General features: G+C 34.0%; 1 protein-coding gene and 1 long non-coding RNA gene across 5 annotated transcripts in view; both read right to left on the bottom strand.

Annotated features, from left to right (window-relative positions):
* The window catches only part of mgl (low-density lipoprotein receptor-related protein megalin), a 635,024-nt gene that overhangs the window by 180,811 nt on the left and 435,249 nt on the right, over positions 1-18,964 (bottom strand). The window lies entirely within an intron of this gene.
* On the bottom strand, positions 675-6,329 carry LOC141446011 (uncharacterized). Its single transcript, XR_012453442.1, has 2 exons — positions 4,504-6,329; positions 675-3,265 (listed from the first exon to the last, which is right to left on the bottom strand). It is a non-coding gene; the product is annotated as an uncharacterized lncRNA (long non-coding RNA).

The following is an 18,964-nucleotide window of genomic DNA, read 5'->3' as shown; positions in this document are numbered from 1 at the left end:
CATTTCTATTTACATCAAATTTTCCGAACCTGCCTTTAGGAAATAGATGCGGGAATGTTAAATAATCTAAATTTTTATCAAAAACCGACACGTACTCTCCCTTCATTTGCTGCATTTGATACGATTCGATTTCGCTCGATTCAACCGCGCTCATATTTATCGGATGAAGGGAGTGAAAAGTATAAAATCCGGTTTTATAAAAAGTTGCACTATCTACTTTTTTTATGGATGCCCCGGATACATCCTTAAAAGTATATTTATTACCTATATTTTCGTTAATATTCGGTAACAATTTTACATTTAGATTAACGTTCGCGTATAACGGGTTAATTTCTTTTAAAGCGGCAATCGCTTTGTAAATTTTATTCGCGCTCACTAAATCTCGCCATATGACTCGGTTTTGTGTAGGTACGCCATTAACCAGTACAACCACTTCATGATTTTGGGGCAGTTCGTTCGGTAGCAAGTCCACGTTTTTCTGCAAAGGGAGGGGTAAATAAGTGACGCGACCCTTTAACCCTTTAAGTTTTTCACTGACCGCAATTTTCCCTTTTTTCGGCTGGAGACGAACTACACATTGGAACGATTTAACTAATTGGGTCAGCATTGTTTCGAAAATATTCAGCTTACCAACTTCTTCTGGCACTAGATCTACCTCTAAACAGTTATATGCGGCGCGTCCGGGAATACAATTTTGATTTAATTTTTGTGCACAGTATGTACAAATTTTAATATTATCCGAATGAACTTTATCATAATTTTTATTAATATAAATAATTATAGTTTGCCACGATTTATTATCTTTATTTTGAAATTTAATAAAATCTTTTAAATCCTCGTCATAAAATAAGATGTTGCAACATGCGCAAAAATTTTCCGGAAAAGAAGTTACTTTACTTTTTAACGAAGACAAGTTTTTCTTATATTTAGTCAAAATGTTTATTTCATTAGTGTCGCAACTAGTGGAAGGTACATATTTTTTAAATTTATTGGTGTCGATTTTAAGTGTTCTGAGAAACTTTTTTAAATCATTAACGGACCGTAAAATAGATTCGACATTATTCGCTTTATTTATACACGATGTTACACGATTTATTTTGAAAGACAGATTACGCATAGTGTAAATCTGTCTTTTTAAGTTCCTAAACGCGGTGTAATGTACCGATAATTCAGAAAGAATTTGCAAAAGTGTACTGCATTTAAATATACTGTTGTGTGAAGCGCAGTGTACGGTGTGTCCTTTTTTATTAAGATGTCTGTACCTACATGTGTTCGCAAGCTTTTTGATTGACATTTCATTCACATTGCTTTTTACTAATTCAACTAATTTATTTAAAATCGTGCTCATACTTTGGTCTGAAAATTTACAAGTGATACCGCAAGGCCATTCCACAATATTATTATCTTTAGTAATGTACTTTTTAAAATTGTGCCTATTCACGAAAACGGTGTGATTATCAGTGAGCAATATATGTCCGGGAGGAACCACGCTGTAGGAACTTTCGTAGAAATAAGGTTCAGAATGTGTCGTGTGTTTTTGTTTACCTCCGAATACTTTTACGATATTTTTAGACGTTAGTGTTTTAATTTTATTTACTTCGAACTTATTAACGGCCTCATCGACAACGGCTTTTAATTTATTATTTAGATACCTAAAGTAGGATCGGGCAATTCCGGTTAAATGTTTAGAATGTTTTATCAGGTAATAAGTCATTGTGCGATTAATTTTATTCCTTACACGGCGGTGTTTATTGAACTGACGATTCCGTTTTAAAGATAAACACAATTTATTTATTAGCGCGCATTCATCTCGAAATGTACAAATCTTTTTTCGAGTTTGAATCCGTTTCTTTAATAAAGATGCGAATGACGCCGAGGGTTTATTTACGTTTTGGCGAGTCAAAAAGTACCGAATATTTCTTTTTAAATTTATTACAGCGCGATTCTTTTCATTATACCTTTCTTGTCTTAAGTCAATTTCGTTTCTTTTTTTTTCATTGTACTTTCTTTGTGTTTCAGTTTTCTTTTCACTGTTTGTTCTGTCTTTTTGTTTCTGCTTCCTTGCTATGCCAACTTTATGGGCAACATTATACACTCTTTGCTGGTTTATTTTTTTATCTATATGCTCTCTATCATATTTCCTCTGTTTCTTCTGTATTTTCTCTCTATTAGTTAAATTATACTCTCTCTGTTTCTTCTGTATTTTCTCTCTATTAGTTAAATTATACTCTCTCTGCTTCTTCTGTATTTTCTCTCTATTAGTTAAATCATACTCTCTCTGCTTCTTCTGTATTTTCTCTCTATTAGTTAAATCATACTCTCTCTGCTTCTTCTGTATTTTCTCTCTATTAGTTAAATCATACTCTCTCTGCTTCTTCTGTATTTTCTCTCTATTAGTTAAATCATACTCTCTCTGCTTCTTCAGTATTTTCTCTCTATGAGATAAATCATACTCTCTCTGCTTCTTCTGTATTTTCTCTCTATTAGTTAAATCATACTCTCTCTGCTTCTTCAGTATTTTCTCTCTATGAGATAAATCATACTCTCTCTGCTTCTTCTGTATTTTCTCTCTATTAGTTAAATCATACTCTCTCTGTTTCTTCTGTATTTTCTCTCTATTAGTTAAATTATACTCTCTCTGTTTCTTCTGTATTTTCTCTCTATTAGTTAAATTATACTCTCTCTGCTTCTTCTGTATTTTCTCTCTATTAGTTAAATCATACTCTCTCTGCTTCTTCTGTATTTTCTCTCTATTAGTTAAATCATACTCTCTCTGCTTCTTCTGTATTTTCTCTCTATGAGATAAATCATACTCTTTCTGTTTCTTTTTTTTATCTTCTGTATGAACAAAATCATATTTCCTCTGTTTCTTCTGTATTTTCTCTCTATTAGTTAGATCATACTCTCTCTGTTTCCTTGCTATTGTTTCTTTGTGTTCCAAATTGTACACTTCCTGTTTTTCTTTTATTTCTATTTTTTTTCTTAAGTTATATTGTCGCTGTTTAGTTACTATTCCCTCGCGATTTTTAACGTAGTACCGCTGTTGCTTAGTTGCGGCGGGGGTCACAATAGTGTATAAACTACAGTTTTCGAGCTCAGCAGTGCTGTCAATTGTCTGTCTAATACCCGATACTAATTTTTTAATTGTTTGCTTTTTTTTCCGGTGTTTAGAAGGCATATCTATAATATAATTTAAAATCTTTAGTATTTAGAAATAAATAACTAATACTTAATATAAATACTTAACGTAATGTTTCCTTCGACTCTGGAAAAAAAAAATTTAGGTTCGAAAAATGAAGTAAATTTTGTTTTTTGCAATGAAACATAAAACTTTAAAGAGTAATTTTTTTAAATTGGAAATATTTTAATTTGATGTATTAACAAAAAAGAACTTTTAGAACAATAACTGATTATTGAGCAAGGGCGGAAATTTAGTTTATAGTTATCCAAATTCATTAATGTGCTATGGTATTATAAGATAGATTTGCAATTTACCAAAATAAATAAAAAAAAACTTAGAGGAGAATAAAAATAAAATCAATGAAAAACGAAGAAATTCTTCACTAATGCAGCAGAGTAGAGACTTCCGGTTTAGGGATTGTATTGTCTGTGGGCTTTGTCGAACCTGATTGAAATTAGTATCAGTTTAATCACTGATACGAGTATCAGCTTAATACGATTTTCGTTTTGAGATATTTTGACAACACATACAATGCTACATATACAGTATGTGCGCATATATACATTTCCGGTGGAAAGATGAAACGGAAAATTTTTACAAGGGCGCAATACTTGTCTAAGAGGAAGTGAAAAAGTAAAAAAATGTTTTATTTATTTTTTAAACAGGCACTTCCGGTTAAACAATTCTCTTCAAACTAAGAATTTAAGCGGAATATTGAATTCATTTGTTAGGACTTAAGTGGTACCTCCGATCACTAGAATGAAATGATTGTACTTTAGCCTGCCTACCTTCCTTCCTCCACCAGAATCGTTTGAAATTGAATTTTATCGGAAAAATGTTTCAAATAAAAGTAATAGACGTAAATATATGCAAACTATGTGCCGAGAAAATTACAGTAGAAAATTGTTTAGAGAAAATCTTGAAGAAGTGAAAACTGTTCATTAACATGATAATTTGGGTTACAAGTTTATTATCAGACAAAAGTAATGAAGCAAGTTGGTCTTAAAAGCGGGGAGATACGTTCAAAAAATGGATAAAAAAATAAAAATAAATTAGAGTATCTACATCACAACAAGAAGGTTTAAACTTTTAAATTTTTAAACTTTATTTTTCCGATCGAGCAACGAAAGTACTCTAAGCAATATTATTAACTTTTTGATAAAGGAAGTGAATTTTAACAATCAGTCAGAACTAGGATCACTTTTCATCTAGACAGACATCAGCAGTTAAGTACAATTAATCGGACTAAAATCAACCGCCAAATAAGAGTAATTTCTGAATTAAAATGTATTTAACTAAATTATTACAAAAAATGTACTTACCAAATTGAGAAGGATGTATGAAGTCTTCAATAAATAGTTTAATAGCTAATAAAATAGAAAAAATAACAAGCACTTCTTCTACGGATGTCAAAAGACGTTTGAATTAGATTAAATAATTATTTCCACTTTATAGTGCATTCAAAAGATAAAGGAGGGGGAAATCACGCCACTAAGTTAAGTTTAAATAAGTTTAAAGTTTATTAAATTAAAACCATATCATGTTTATTGTTTACTATTCAGGTGGAAAGAGTAAAGTCTAATGGCATTTATATTATCAAGTTAGGGATTAGTCATAGATATTATTTCTGAATGTTTTTATGTAGACATTATTCATAGTTTATTAAATTATAGAAAACATTATTATTATTGACTCTTTCTCATCGCAACAAATACAAATTAATATTACAAACAGTTTTAACTGATGAAGTTCTCTTATCGCAACTTTTGGAACAAGATTTTCTCAGAAATTATAATTTCTATGAACAAAATCTGGTAACAACACTCTCACGACTTCCTCTTAATATTATTCTTTAAATTATACTTACAAATATTCTACAAACTTGGGACGTTTGTTATATTTAATTCTAATAAGTTTAGAAATTTAGGATTAATCGGATTTCCTGTATAAGTTTCCCAAAAATTCCTGACAAACTGAAAAATCTCGTCATTAAAGTGATACTTCCGGTATACCGATTTTGACTAAAACTTTATCTCATCTAAGCTAAGACATTTAACGTTCTGCGATTTCTGGTATTTGATAATCACACACACTGAAACAGAGAGAGATAGAGGGAGAATTTTTTCAGGCCGCTCGTTACACTTTCATTATCTAAGCGAGGCTTAATCTACCGTGCAATAAAATGTCCATGTTTGAAGAAAGTAACACGCGGAAGTCTTTTCTGAGAAAATGTGCTCCCTTCATACACCCACAGCCAGACCATTTGATAATTTGAAACGATTGCAATACTTCCCCTTAATAGGTGTAAGAGCACACCTTCGCTTTACTGTTAAGCAGGGGAGCCCTAACCCCTTCATCCTCCCAAATTTTATCAATATCGGGCTGATTTACAGAGTTATCAGTAACAATAATATTGGAAGGGGCCTTACATACATTGGACGAACTCCCGTCCCAAATATGCGCAGCGTCAAGGCCTCTAAAATGCAAATCTACATAAAATTTTGAATAATATGACACTTCATTCACGAAAATCGGTTATTGCGAAGATGATTTGAAAAGATTGCAAAACTTCCCCTTATTAGGTGTAAGAACAGAACGTCGCTTTAATTTTAGATAGAGGAGCCCTATCCCTTTCACCCTACCAAATTTTATCAAAAACGTGCCAAAATTTACAGAGTTATTAGTAAAACTAGTTATAGAGGGGGCCTTACATACATGGGGCTAACTCCTCTCCCATTTGAGGTACAGCATCGAGACCCCCAAAAGGCACATCTACATAAAATTCCGAATCGAATGACACCTCATTCATGAAAATCGGTTTGCGCGTTTAGGCGCTACGTTGTTTACAAAAAAGGTAACAACAACAAGAAGAAGAAGAAGAACAACAAGAACAAGAACAACAACAATTTTTGAAAAAGCCGTTTTTGCTCATTTTCAGCAACTTTTTTCTCAAAACCTATTAGATCTGGGTTGTTGCAAAAAATTACAGTCATAAAGGAGGATTTGCCCTTTATTTTAAAGAAAATTTGGGAATTTTATCTTTTATAGAAAAAGAGAAAAAAATTGTCAAAGTTGGGTGTTTTTCAACGTTACGCTTTTTCGTGCAGTTTTTGACCATCAACCCTTATACAACTGTCCTACCGGACAGTTTTAATTATATTTTATTTTGGTAGATTTGAATTTCAAATAAAGGATAAAAAAGTCGTCAATCTGCTTAGATAACCTTCATTTATTCTTAAATCTTTTCTATATAATCGACTATAAGTTTAGGGTTAGCATTCTTCATAATATAATATAATAGATAGAAGAACTTAATAGACAGAATAAAATTGCTCTCTGAAACAGGCTCGCGAGAAATGTCGTCGAGTACTGCAAATATTATTAAATCTTACCCAGAAAGTTAGGTTTTGTAAAAAAAAGGATGAAATGATTTGAATAAAGTAATTAAGTCTACCTAATTTTGTAAAACAGTCCAACGAGTCAAAAATAGACAAATACATCAGTGTTTCTTTCAAGGAAATGGCATATGTCTAAAAATAAAAACCGTCAGGTAATTTGCATATCCGGTCAAAAGAGAGATTCATAACAATATTTTAGTAACATAAAAACGATACAGCATCTGAAACGGGCAGATAATATTATAGAACGATAATTACTAAATCCCATTTTGACCTTTCAAAGTTTGTTTTCTTCATTCATCAGATAATTATTACATAATAATAACAGGGAATGGAGTCTCAGAAATATCAACCATCATGTTCAGATTAAATCCACGTCGTGTACAAAGAACTGATTAAGAGGAATTTCATCATGAACTTAAGCGTTCTTAATTTAGATTTTTATTTTAGATTAAAAAAAACCAACATTTCCAAAGAGCCTAAACTAACTTTTATCCATAATGATTAATGATGATGACCTAACAGCTGCAGAAGAAGAAGAGGAATTCACGAACATTAAGAAAATAGAAATGTTCAAAATAAACTTGTGGACATCAAATTGGGAGTGGCCCTCACTAAAGATTTGTCTAGGGTGTTCCGAATTATAGTCTGTGATTGTGTTCCTTTTTTGGAATTAGATTATTTTACTAAGTTCCAGAAGACAGAGGTCTGGGTACTGATGAACCTCAGAACATTGACTTAGCGATTGCAAAGAGAACCTCACTTTGTGGACAGATTGTTGAATTATGCAGCAGTTGGAGCCCTTCGATTTTGTGCTTTTAGAAGTATCTGCGAAAGGTCCGAGGAACAAATATAACAGTCCTGGGGATACCACCAGGATCAATTCTTACAAACATTGGGGATCAAACAGGTCATCCTCAAAAGTTGGTTAAGGTTACTGTAAGGAGTATCTTTTTACTTTCTTTTCAATATGAAGATCGGAGCGGCTGAATGGAAATCATTCATACAACTCTTCACTCGCAAGGTATTCCCAAATTTGCAACCAAAACAGAAGATCGAAAAGGTGTACCAATACAGGTACAACTGCATATCAGAAGACACACTTTAACCTTTAAATTCATTAGATGATCCAGTCAGCTTTGTACAAGATGTGTGTGCCATATTTGTTAAATTTTAAAAAACAAGTTGATGTCTTTGCAAAGCCTAGACCGTTTTAAAAAGAAACCAACTGTATCTGTGCGCCGATTTGGAACTGTGAACGAGATTAGGGTCCATCTCTTTCTCGCTAGAAAGGTAAAAGCAAAGCACCAAGAAACGCAGTAGATTTCATCTGCTAGTGTATTACTGAAATATAGAGCAAGCAATATGCAGCGTAACTCTGATTATTATTGTAAATGAAAATTCGAACGCAAAAAATCGATATGTGAATTGATGGCTTCTTTGGTTTTCTTTCTAAACAGACAAGAATATAAAGTCGTAAATGAATTCACTATGTTCGATCATTAAGTTATTATTAATTTCCACCAAATATTCAAGAATGAACACCTGTGCAAACCAATTACAGTTTAAAAAGTGAGATAGATAGATGGCGAGAGAAAGAAACACAACTAGAATGACGCACCTTTGGAATATAATTGAAAGAAATCACCTTGAATCAACCAATGAAACAACCAGCCTGACAAATATAAAACGCCAAATTTCCTTCCAAACATAACAGCATTTGTTTCAAAATTATCTCAACTTTTCAGCTCAATCGGCTGGCTCTAGTAAGTTTTTCCAGAAAAAAAAACGATTTAAATAAAAATTAGAAATGAAATCTTTGAAACCAATTTTTAAGAAAATCGTGAAACACCCCTGGGCTAGGGCTTGAGAAAAATGAGGAAGAGATAAGATAAGATAGTAGATGGGACGGGACCTACGCCCCATGGCACCGCAGCCACAGAAGACTTATTGTGCCAGCCCCTTCTTAGTTCTATTAAGCGAACCCTCCCCTCCTGAGGTCTTTGAGGACTTTCCCTACTAGTTCTTTTTGCCCTACTATCTCCTTCGGTCTCAGCGTTCCATAGCGCAAACGCTCGATTGCAACGCAATCGAACAACAGATGAGAGGCCGTTTCCTCCTCTTCCTGACATAATCTGCACAACGGTTCCGAGCTAATAAGCCCTACCTTGTACAGGTGCTTTCTGAACCAACCCTTGCCCCGTGAATAGGCCTGCAATCAGAGTAATCTGATTTCTACCCAAGCATAGGGTCTCTTTGGTTCTTTACTTACACAGCCAAGGAATTATAGTCTTGCTGTGTTTAATCGTACAGGATACATCACCCAGTTCTTTTCGTGCTCCCTACAGATCCAATCTCTGAGAGCCGCACAAACCGAACCCCTGGTGATCCCCAGGACTTGAGATGAGGAAAGGGATCTATCTTCAGAAAAATTTATAGTGAAACAACTTAATGCACTCGATATAGCTATTGTTGGAGCTAGATACAATGCAAACATTAAATGGTTTCGCTGCGATAGTTACTAAATGAAACAATTAAGGGGGACCGGAAAAGCTCAATTATTTATAAATTAGAAAATACGAGCTTTTTTTTTTACTAGCGAAAAATCTATCGTTAATACAAACTAATCAATGGAAATAAATAAGTTTTATTAATTATTAAAAAAATAGTTTTTTTGATTAAGATTACCTTTAGATGATACAAAAATACGGATGGGTAGGTGTTGATAAAAAATTCATCTGCTAAAAAATTAATAAAACTAATTATTAGAGAGAACAAAACCTGTCAGCAGAGTGTTCTGTGAGTAAAATAAAACAAACAATATATACCAGTACATAGATATGAACACTTTTCAGTTTAATTTATATATTATATACCTACCTCTCACATTCATTATAAACAAGGGAAACATGTATCTGACATTTGACATGTTGTGTGGAAAATTAAAGCACTTTCCCGGCTGGGAAAATTATTTTAATTTACATTTCAGTACTACCAACAGTGGACAGAGCACTGTGACAAAATACTCTTTCTTGGGGAAAAAAATAATGCTGAAATAAGAAATAATAACGGAAGTAGGGTGGGAATTAGCTGATTGGTTAGTGTAAAGTGGATTCCAATGCGGAGATGACCGAGTTCGAAACCAGCTGCTGGACCTTAGATTTTCTCTTACAGATCAGTGTAAGAGAAAAGTAACAGAATTCCATTGGAATAATCAGCTTTTAGCAAATCTTTTGTTGCTGATGTTTCAATTAATACGTAATTTCGGGTTTTGAAATTTCTTAATCCCCCCAAAAAAATTATACAGGAATTATTATAATAGTGCAACACAGTGAAACGTCACTGTAGAAATTGTTTAATTTTTATCCCCCTCCAAATGAAGTTTTCAGGAAAAGTGTTTTTAAAAATTAAAGGTAATAAACCTACAAACTAGTGGTGCGTACAGATTTCAAAGAAAACTTAAAAATGAATCGGGAAAAACTATTGAATCTTTTCAGTGAAATGGCACTGATTTTTCTTCAAATTCGCTATTTTGCTTACTTAGTGAATTCCAATTATTATTATTTATTTTATTTATTTATTTATTTTGCGAGGCTGCACATCGCACTGAATGTATTAGAGGAAAGGTTAACCTCACTTCTCCACCTGGGAACATGTTCCCCAATAATAATTATGAATGAATGAATGAAATTTATTGTTTTTAAGATAATTTCTTGCAACAAGGGTTGAGTCAATTTACAGGATAATAACAGTAATTACAAAAAGACGAAATAATATAATAATAATAATAACAAATAATTATAAAATAACTCTGTTTGATATAAAACAGAAAATAGATAAATAGTAGTAATAGTAATAGATAAAAATAAATGGTAGTAATAATAACTAAACACAATCATTTACCTCGAAACAAAACAAAATAGCGAGAAAAATCGATATAAAATAAATCAGATTGAACTGCAACTAACTTTCCAAAAAGTATTTTAACTTTAAAGATTTCTGAACGAATAGAAAGATGTTATTCAATTTACGAGTGAATTACTCGTATTACTCGTACTCGTACAATTACTCATACAATAAGTGTCTATTGTCAGTAAATTTGACAGTGTATCCTCGCCCATGAGGTATAAAATGTAGTTTAAAAGATACATTTGCCTAAAGGCGATTCAACATAGGACATGATAAAAGGAAGTATCCTAAATTATCGCTTTCAAATTCACATATGTTACATTGATGCTCAGGATTAAATCTATCTTCTTCTTCTTTCCTGGCTCTACAACCCAGTGATGTGGGTCTTGGCCTCCTCAACATGTTTCCGCCAGACGTCTCTATCTCTAGCGGCCGCCATCCAGTTACGCAGTCCGAGGATATTCCTCGCGTCCTGGGCAACTCTATCAGTCCAACGCAGTTTAGGTAGTCTACCTACCCTCCGTCTCCTATCCGGGGTCCCGCGCAGCAGTTTGGAGGGAATCTCATCGGCACTCAGCCTCGCCACATGGCCTGCCCATCTGAGCCGGTTTAATTTAATCCAGGCTACTACTGGGGGTTCCTTCATTAGATCATATAACTCCCTATTCTTCCTAAGTCGCCAGGTCGTGGCTTCACGTACTGGGCCGTAGATTTTGCGCAGTAGCTTTCTCTCGAACACCTGCAAACGGTGTTCGTCTGTCTTTGAGATGGTCCAGGTTTCTGAGGCGTATGCCAAGACAGGCCGAATGAGGGTCTTGTCCAGCCTAAGTTTGGTGTCTCTTGTCAGCAATTTACTTTTAAGGTGCTTATTTAGGCCGTAATAGCATCTGTTAGCCGACAGCAACCTCCTTCCTATTTCTTGGGAGACGTCATTATCGGCTGTCACAAGAGATCCCAGGTAGGCAAACTCAGCTACATTTTCAAATGCGTAGTCCCGTATGCGGAGTGGTTCTTTTTGTGTTGGGTCGGTGGAGAGGAATTTTGTTTTTTCCTCATTAACCACCAAACCCAATCTCCTGCCGTTGGCTTCAATTCTCAGGAAAGCATCCTTTACAGCATCGACTGTTCTACCCACAACATCTATGTCATCTGCGTAGGCTAAGAGCTGCACAGATTTATGGAAAATGGTTCCCGTGGTTTGGATTTCCAACTCTCTGATCACCCTTTCGAGAGCCAGGTTAAAAAGCAAGCAGGCTAATGCATCGCCTTGCCTTAATCCGTTTCTCTATCTTATATGAAATTAAGATAGAGAAATAGGATTAAATCTATATGAAACCTTATTAAGGAAGATTCTGCATTACTCGCTTCCAAATAACCTCAATTGGCTGTAATAATAATTATAGAATTATGAACTATGGAACTATGAGAATTGAAGTTTAGGAACTATTTTTTAGTGATATACTGATCGCAAACTCACAACCCAATATGTAATTTCCTGTTTCCGCATTCAGGGGACCTTAGAACTGGGCACTTCCGGTGGAAATTGAAAATCACAACTTTTCTAACCAATAGATAGAACCTAGAAAAATGTAAGAACGCATATGATTGGAGCTAATAACAATATTTATTTTTATTTTTTTTTTGCCGATCTCATGTGGATTGGCTGAGACGTTCCTGAGAATGAGAATGACATCATTATTCAAAAGAAATGGGGAAGTGGACTAGTGTATAGTATTCACGGACTGAGTGCTATATTGTGGAAAGGTCATTGGTTACGAAATTGTACAAACAGTGAATGGGTGAAAGGAACAGTCTATATCTTGGAGGCTGCCATTCGATGGAACACCTGACAACTGTAATATTACTAAAAAATAAGGCTATACAAAATAAGCTGAACCAAAAATACAAAAAGTTGAATGATATTTTTATTTTAAATTAATTTTTCAATTAAATTTTTTATATTATCTGGAATTAGTAAATAATTAACTTGTACAACAAGTATGACAAGTTGAGTTTTAACTCACAAGTCCAGGATGTGTCACGAGCGCAGCACCGCTAAGTTTAAACTAAGCAGCTTAAATTGTTTGAAGTGATAAGCTTCTTACTTAAGGTAGTTTTTTTTTTTTTTTAAACATGTCATTTTTGCTGCTCATTTAAACATCTTTATTACCATAAGCGTTCATTACTAAACATTGCACTAATTTTAAAAGAAGAAGACTCTTTCAAACACTTCACTCCTTCGATATCCTTAATCGATTTTTATCCTGGAAAGATTTATCCAACTAATAGAATGAAATATAATCAAAGGAAAATGATAAGATTTTCACATTAAATCTGAATGAAGATTGAAAATGAAAAAAAATACTGAATTGAAGAAGTAAAAAAAAGAGAAAAGGAGAAAAAAACGATGGAAAGGATGCTGGGAAACGTTGATGACCAAAATGAAAAGACTGGTGATGACTTATTGAACCGGATGACTAAAATGGAAAACATGGAATCGACTTTTTGCAGTGGCAAGGAGTTGGTTTAATTGAAATCTCTAAGTGAGTGGAAGTAAAGCATTCACAAGTAAACATTGATTAATCATTAACTTTTCATAAACAAAGGAACAAGGTTATCTGTTGACGTTTTCTTCATTGATTAAACTGGAGACTGCAAAAGTGCCTTATATAAACTAAAAAATCAGTTAAAATCCATAAAAAATATGACCATATAATTAATAATATTCTGGAAAAAATAAGTAGATTGGTAAAATAGTAAGGCTGGTGTGGAGTAGGGCCCTTTGTGGAATAGAGGGCAATGAAAGGGGTGGTGTACTGGAGAAACAAGATGCATTGAAAGGTCCGTTACTATAGGGGACTCTGCCTCATTCTGATTTTAAGGCCAGTATATATTTTTTTTTGCGTTTATTTGTGCTACAATCAGCGCGTTAGCGCTATAAGTAACAATGATACAATAGAGTAAAATAAATGATAAGGTGACGTGTGGAGAAGTTACCGCAGTGGTAACACTCCAAAACATTATATGGTTAGTCACTCTCTTCACTTGAGAGGAGATCACGAGGCCACACTGTCTTTTAAGACGTCTTGTCCGGGTTGTCAGGAAGAGTTCTAGAAGAAAGATTTTGAGCTAGAGGATTTATATATAAGATTGCAGGTTGAAGTGAAGTTTTCTGTATCTTGTTTTCAGCGACTTGTTGTGGCGACAAAAGGAATGTTAAGGTCAGTGTGTATAGTCCAGGTTGGAGACATAAAATGGAGCGTTTATTTATAGTTCGAAGTATTTTAGATTGAAGGGATTGAATCCTTTGGAGATTGGAGCGTTTGGTTATGAACCCCACAGCTCTATAAGGCCAGCATTAGGAAGAAAATTAACGAAAAGTGGCAAAGGACAGAATCACCTAAGGGGCAACTTTATAAATTGTTAGGCCCTAAAGTAGGTGATAAACCTTGATTTTGTGGTGGATCATGTTCTAAACCAGTGGTTCTTAACCTTTTCAAAGACGCGGAACACAATTATGTATATATTTTTCTCGCGGAACACTAACATTAAATAATTTGAAATTCGGTATTTAGCAAGAACTTAAAATTAATGGATAATAAAAAATCGAATATAATTTTCAAAAAAGATATATGTATTAATTAAAATTAAAAAGAAAATGAACGATTTTGCCCATCACTAATTCACTTCCACTGGAAAATGTTGTAAAAGACTATGACTTAAAAAGATAGGCCAGCTTGGGTAGTAGAAAATTCAAATTTAAAAAAAGGAACGATTTTTTGTTTTCGTATCTTTCTTAAGTTTCTAATTTTCAATACATTGAAAATTTCGCGGAACACTTGGACCATATTCGCGGAACACCAGTTAAGAACCACTGTTCTAAACAGTATGTCTCCATTGTTCAATAGACTGCGAGGTGATCATCTACATAAGTAAGAAATATGTTCATAAAACAGGTAAAGAGGCATCTATCTCCTCCTTTTTGTACAACTTGTGACAGCCCAGAAGACATGGAGCACATTGTCTTGACGTGCTCCAAATTCTCACCCAACAGAGAGACCTGCTTTTTAAAAATTTTAAGAAATCTAATTGTCGGCTAATATAGCATACCCTAGCGTACCAAAGAATAGAAAAAGCTTTCGATGAACTGGACCACTTCATTAACAGTCTTAAGGCTACCCTTAGTAAAAATTAGGATCTATGAAGATAATTTTCTGGCTAATAGTGGAAACTGATACCAAGGGATAAAACAAAATCATTGATTAAAGAATTTTGTCTTGATACCAGACTATTAAAGTATTTCTTTGAGTAATTTTGAATCATATATTAAAGACAGCCTAATTCAGTTCTACCTAATCCTTCTAATATTTTATTAAAGATGAGGTCACTAAAGTCTAGAACTTCCCTTCTAAATAAAATGCTTGCCGGAAATACTCTCATGTCGAGAAAAGAGATCTGTTATTGATTGGATTATTTACAGTTTCAGGGAAATGAAAAAAAACCACAACTTTTTCCTCCTTCCCCAAAAATAAAAATGCTTGAACTCAAAATGTGTATTCATGGTTCAAACTCAATTTCCAATAACTTCACGATGTTGGCAAAAAAAAATCTTCCGGTTATAAGCATAAGAAAGATAAAAAGACGAACATATGAACAGCGAACAGATTTGTAAATTAACATTATTTGTACAAGAAACATTACTAGAATAACAATAACATTACAGTACTTTTAGTAACATTTTCGTACGAAATGGAGCATACAAGTATCTCACTACTAACAAAAAAATTTTTAGGCAACGTATATAACAAAACAGAATGTGATAAGAAAGAATTTACCCAGTTATTAGTATTATCAAATACCTCGTAAAATACACCCACCGCCATCTAACCGTTGGATCGCAGTAGACGTTAACGTTAAATATGGAAGGCCTCTACATCATTTTACCCATACCAAGATAAGAAAATACACATACAATGGTGTTTGGTATGTGTACACATATATGAGGTAAATTTATTATTATAACAGTTATATTTTACGGCCGTCGATATGAGGATATTTCCTTTTAATAACGTATTTCATAACATATGTTACCGTTTAACATGTAGTGAGCACATAAAATGTGATTTTATATATAGGTATATAGGAATTTGAACGGATCAATGTAATTTCGAAATGGGATTTGATCCGGAAATACATTTTGAGGTTCTCTAAATACGGAAAAGAAGTCTCTCTCACTCTCTCTAAAAATTGCCTCAAGTCCAAAAAACTTGCCCAAAGCTCATTATCTATCTCATGATTTATTGTCAAAGAAAACCTGAACTAAAATCTGTGTAATTTAATGATCATTTTAAAGAATTAAGAGAGAGAGAGAAAAAAAATCAACTTTCAAGAAAATGAGTTAATTTCTAATTCACTTCCAGAAGATTTCAAGAAATATTCTTGATTTTTCTTGGTTTGCTAACTGCTGAAACAAATTAGTACTTTTATCCCTTTCCAGCTCGATGATGCCATATGGCATCACTAGTTTAAAATACATTATTTCGTGCTTAATTTTGGCCAAATGATACAATTGGCATCGTTTTAGTTTTCTTCCATGTCTGTTGAGGAAGCACAAGTGAGGCACAAAAAATGTGTTGAGGCACATTTTTGTCTGCATTTGTTTTGAATTTTTTCTGTATACAGTGGAGTCTCGGTTATCCGTCATGACCGGGACCGGACACGTGACGGATAGTCGAATAGACGGATAATGGGAAAAAACAGGAAAATTTCCAGATTCTTTTGTTTAACGTGTATAAAACTTTACTTTGGTCCTATTGTTTCTATTTGTATATGTATTTGCTTTTATATACCGTATCAAATGGGGTAAACCTCAGATTTTTTTTTTAAGGCTAAAGGACTCTTTTTTTAAGGCTAGAGGACTCCTTAAAATTTCTGTACACTTAAAATAAATTTTTAAAAAGTTTTTAAAATAATTTGTTTTTTTTTTTTTAAATTTTTAAATACTGAGGACAGTGAGGTTAATTGGAATAGACGGATAAAAGGGTGACGGATAACCGAGACTCCACTGTAATAATTTGGTCTGGTAAGGGTTATTTGAATAATTAAGCAAGTTCCTGGGGATTTAGCTCTTAATCTAAAAGCGTTTTTGCCGGCATTGAAGCTAGCGCTACGTGTGTTGGGCAATGTATTCAGGCCATATACTGTTATTCAGGACGTCAATAAAAACAATAGTGAAATTCAATGTTCAATTAAAAAAATATTAATTGTTGAAATGAGAAAAGCCATTGTTCAAATTAAGAATCATTCTCTAAACCTGGGCAGGTTATGGGTTTGTCCTTCTAATTTAAGACTTTGCATAACTTTGTGTCGAGATGAACTCATTTCCCACTTTTAATGTTTCCGACACCCAGAAAATAATGATCCTAGACGATAGAAAGTTTAAACATGGAAGTTAACAAACTTTGCGGAAAACCTAGGCGAACGTGTATTAAATTTCCCTTTAACCTACACAGTTATCAAGTTTCCTTTGCTAATTTAATCATAATATACAGTTATAGCAGCGGAGGATCAATATGTTCCACCAGTGGTGGCGGGTTCGGCGAATATAATGAAAGCAAATACTTCGTTAAGGGAAGGGGCGGAAGAAGAAATATGAAGCAAGTTAAGAGAGCCAACACAATGCTCGAGATGAGTTCGTGGAGAAGTTAGTGGAGAGCTTGAGGTCCATAGAATATCTTCTAGCTTTCGGCGAGGAGAACAAGACGTACGTTTTGGTTTTAGTATGTGGAAAGGTAAGGCAAGGAAACAGTGGCAACTTTAATCCCTTTGACACGCCGACCGGAAATCTTTGTTGCGATCTAGTAATGCACAAAGCGTACACCATATCCTTCCTTTACTACATGGCGAAAACCTTGTTCAAAATTAACAAGGCTGCTACGCTATCCTGGCACTCCCTAAATTTCCTTGTTATTATTATTATAGACAAAGTAAAGTGGAGGATCTGGTCTCATATTCAAGATTTCATCTAGAGTATGAGCTGTAGTAACATTTCATAACTATAATTACAACCAGCATTACTCTGGTTACGCCAAAGAATTTCAGCTACTCCTGGATTAGCAGCTGCAGACTCAGGTTTAACTTTCTAGAACTGAACGTAATAACGCTGATTTTGTATTTGAGTGGTTAAAGTGGCTTTCCTGTTAAACCAACTCTAAGAGATTATTGCCGCTATAAGATGTTTCCTCCATAAAGGAAAATTAGTTCTATTTTTAGCCTGTCAGCATATAGTGAAGCGAAATAGGGACTTTGGTTTTCGGAAGTTATCGCAGGAAATTTTCATTGGTACTACAGGAAAAGTAGCAATCTGATTGGACTAGTCATAGTGAGGAGCAGAATAAATACTTTTTTTTTGTGAAAAGTGGAAATCTGATTGGACTAGCCGTAGTGAGGAGCAGAATAAATACTTTTTTTGTAAAAAGTGGAAATCTGATTGGACTAGCCGTAGTGAGGAGCAGAATAAATGCTCTTTTTGTGAAAAGTGGCAATCTGATTGGACTAGCCATAGTGAGGAGCAGAATAAATACTTTTTTTTTTTGTGAAAAGTGGCAATCTGATTGGACTTGCCATAGTGAGGAGCAGAATAAATACTTTTTTTGTAAAAAGTGGAAATCTGATTGGACTAGCCGTAGTGAGGAGCAGAATAAATACTTTTTTTTTTTTGTGAAAAGTGGCAATCTGATTGGACTAGCCATAGTGAGGAGCAGAATAAATACTTTTTTTTTTGTGAAAAGTGGCAATCTGATTGGACTAGCCATAGTGAGGAGCAGAATTAATACTTTTTTTGTAAAAAGTGGCAATCTGATTGGACTTGCCATAGTGAGGAGCAGAATAAATACTTTTTTTGTAAAAAGTGGAAATCTGATTGGACTAGCCGTAGTGAGGAGCAGAATAAATACTTTTTTTTTTTGTGAAAAGTGGCAATCTGATTGGACTAGCCATAGTGAGGAGCAGAATAAATACTTTTTTTGTAAAAAGTGGAAATCTGATTGGACTAGCCATAGTGAGGAGCAGAATAAATACTTTTTTTGTAAAAAGTGGAAATCTGATTGGACTAGCCGTAGTGAGGAGCAGAATAAATGCTCTTTTTGTGAAAAGTGGAAATCTGATTGGACTAGCAGTAGTGAGGAGCAGAATAAATACTTTTTTGTGTTTGATTCTGGTGGAAGCGCGTTCTGACAAGAGTTTTCTACGCCGCAAGGTGATGAGTGATATGGTCAGTACAACGTGAACGTCCAGCATCTCTTGGGACTTGTGAGTAATTGCTATTCGGGAAGATTAGAGAGAATCGCTATTTACAAACGAGGAAAACTCCTAAGAAGTGGGAAATTCTCGTGAAAAAATGCACAATAATTCCTGTGTCCATCAATCTCTTCGCCCAAATTAATTCGAACTATCATCTTTAATCCAACCATACTAG

This window comes from Rhodnius prolixus, unplaced genomic scaffold, assembly GCF_049639745.1.
Source record: "Rhodnius prolixus isolate KJV_2025 unplaced genomic scaffold, Rpr scaffold_1, whole genome shotgun sequence".
Classification (NCBI taxonomy): domain Eukaryota; kingdom Metazoa; phylum Arthropoda; class Insecta; order Hemiptera; family Reduviidae; genus Rhodnius; species Rhodnius prolixus.
The sequence above is the reverse complement of the archived record's forward strand: the minus strand, read 5'-3'. Positions and strand labels throughout refer to the sequence as shown.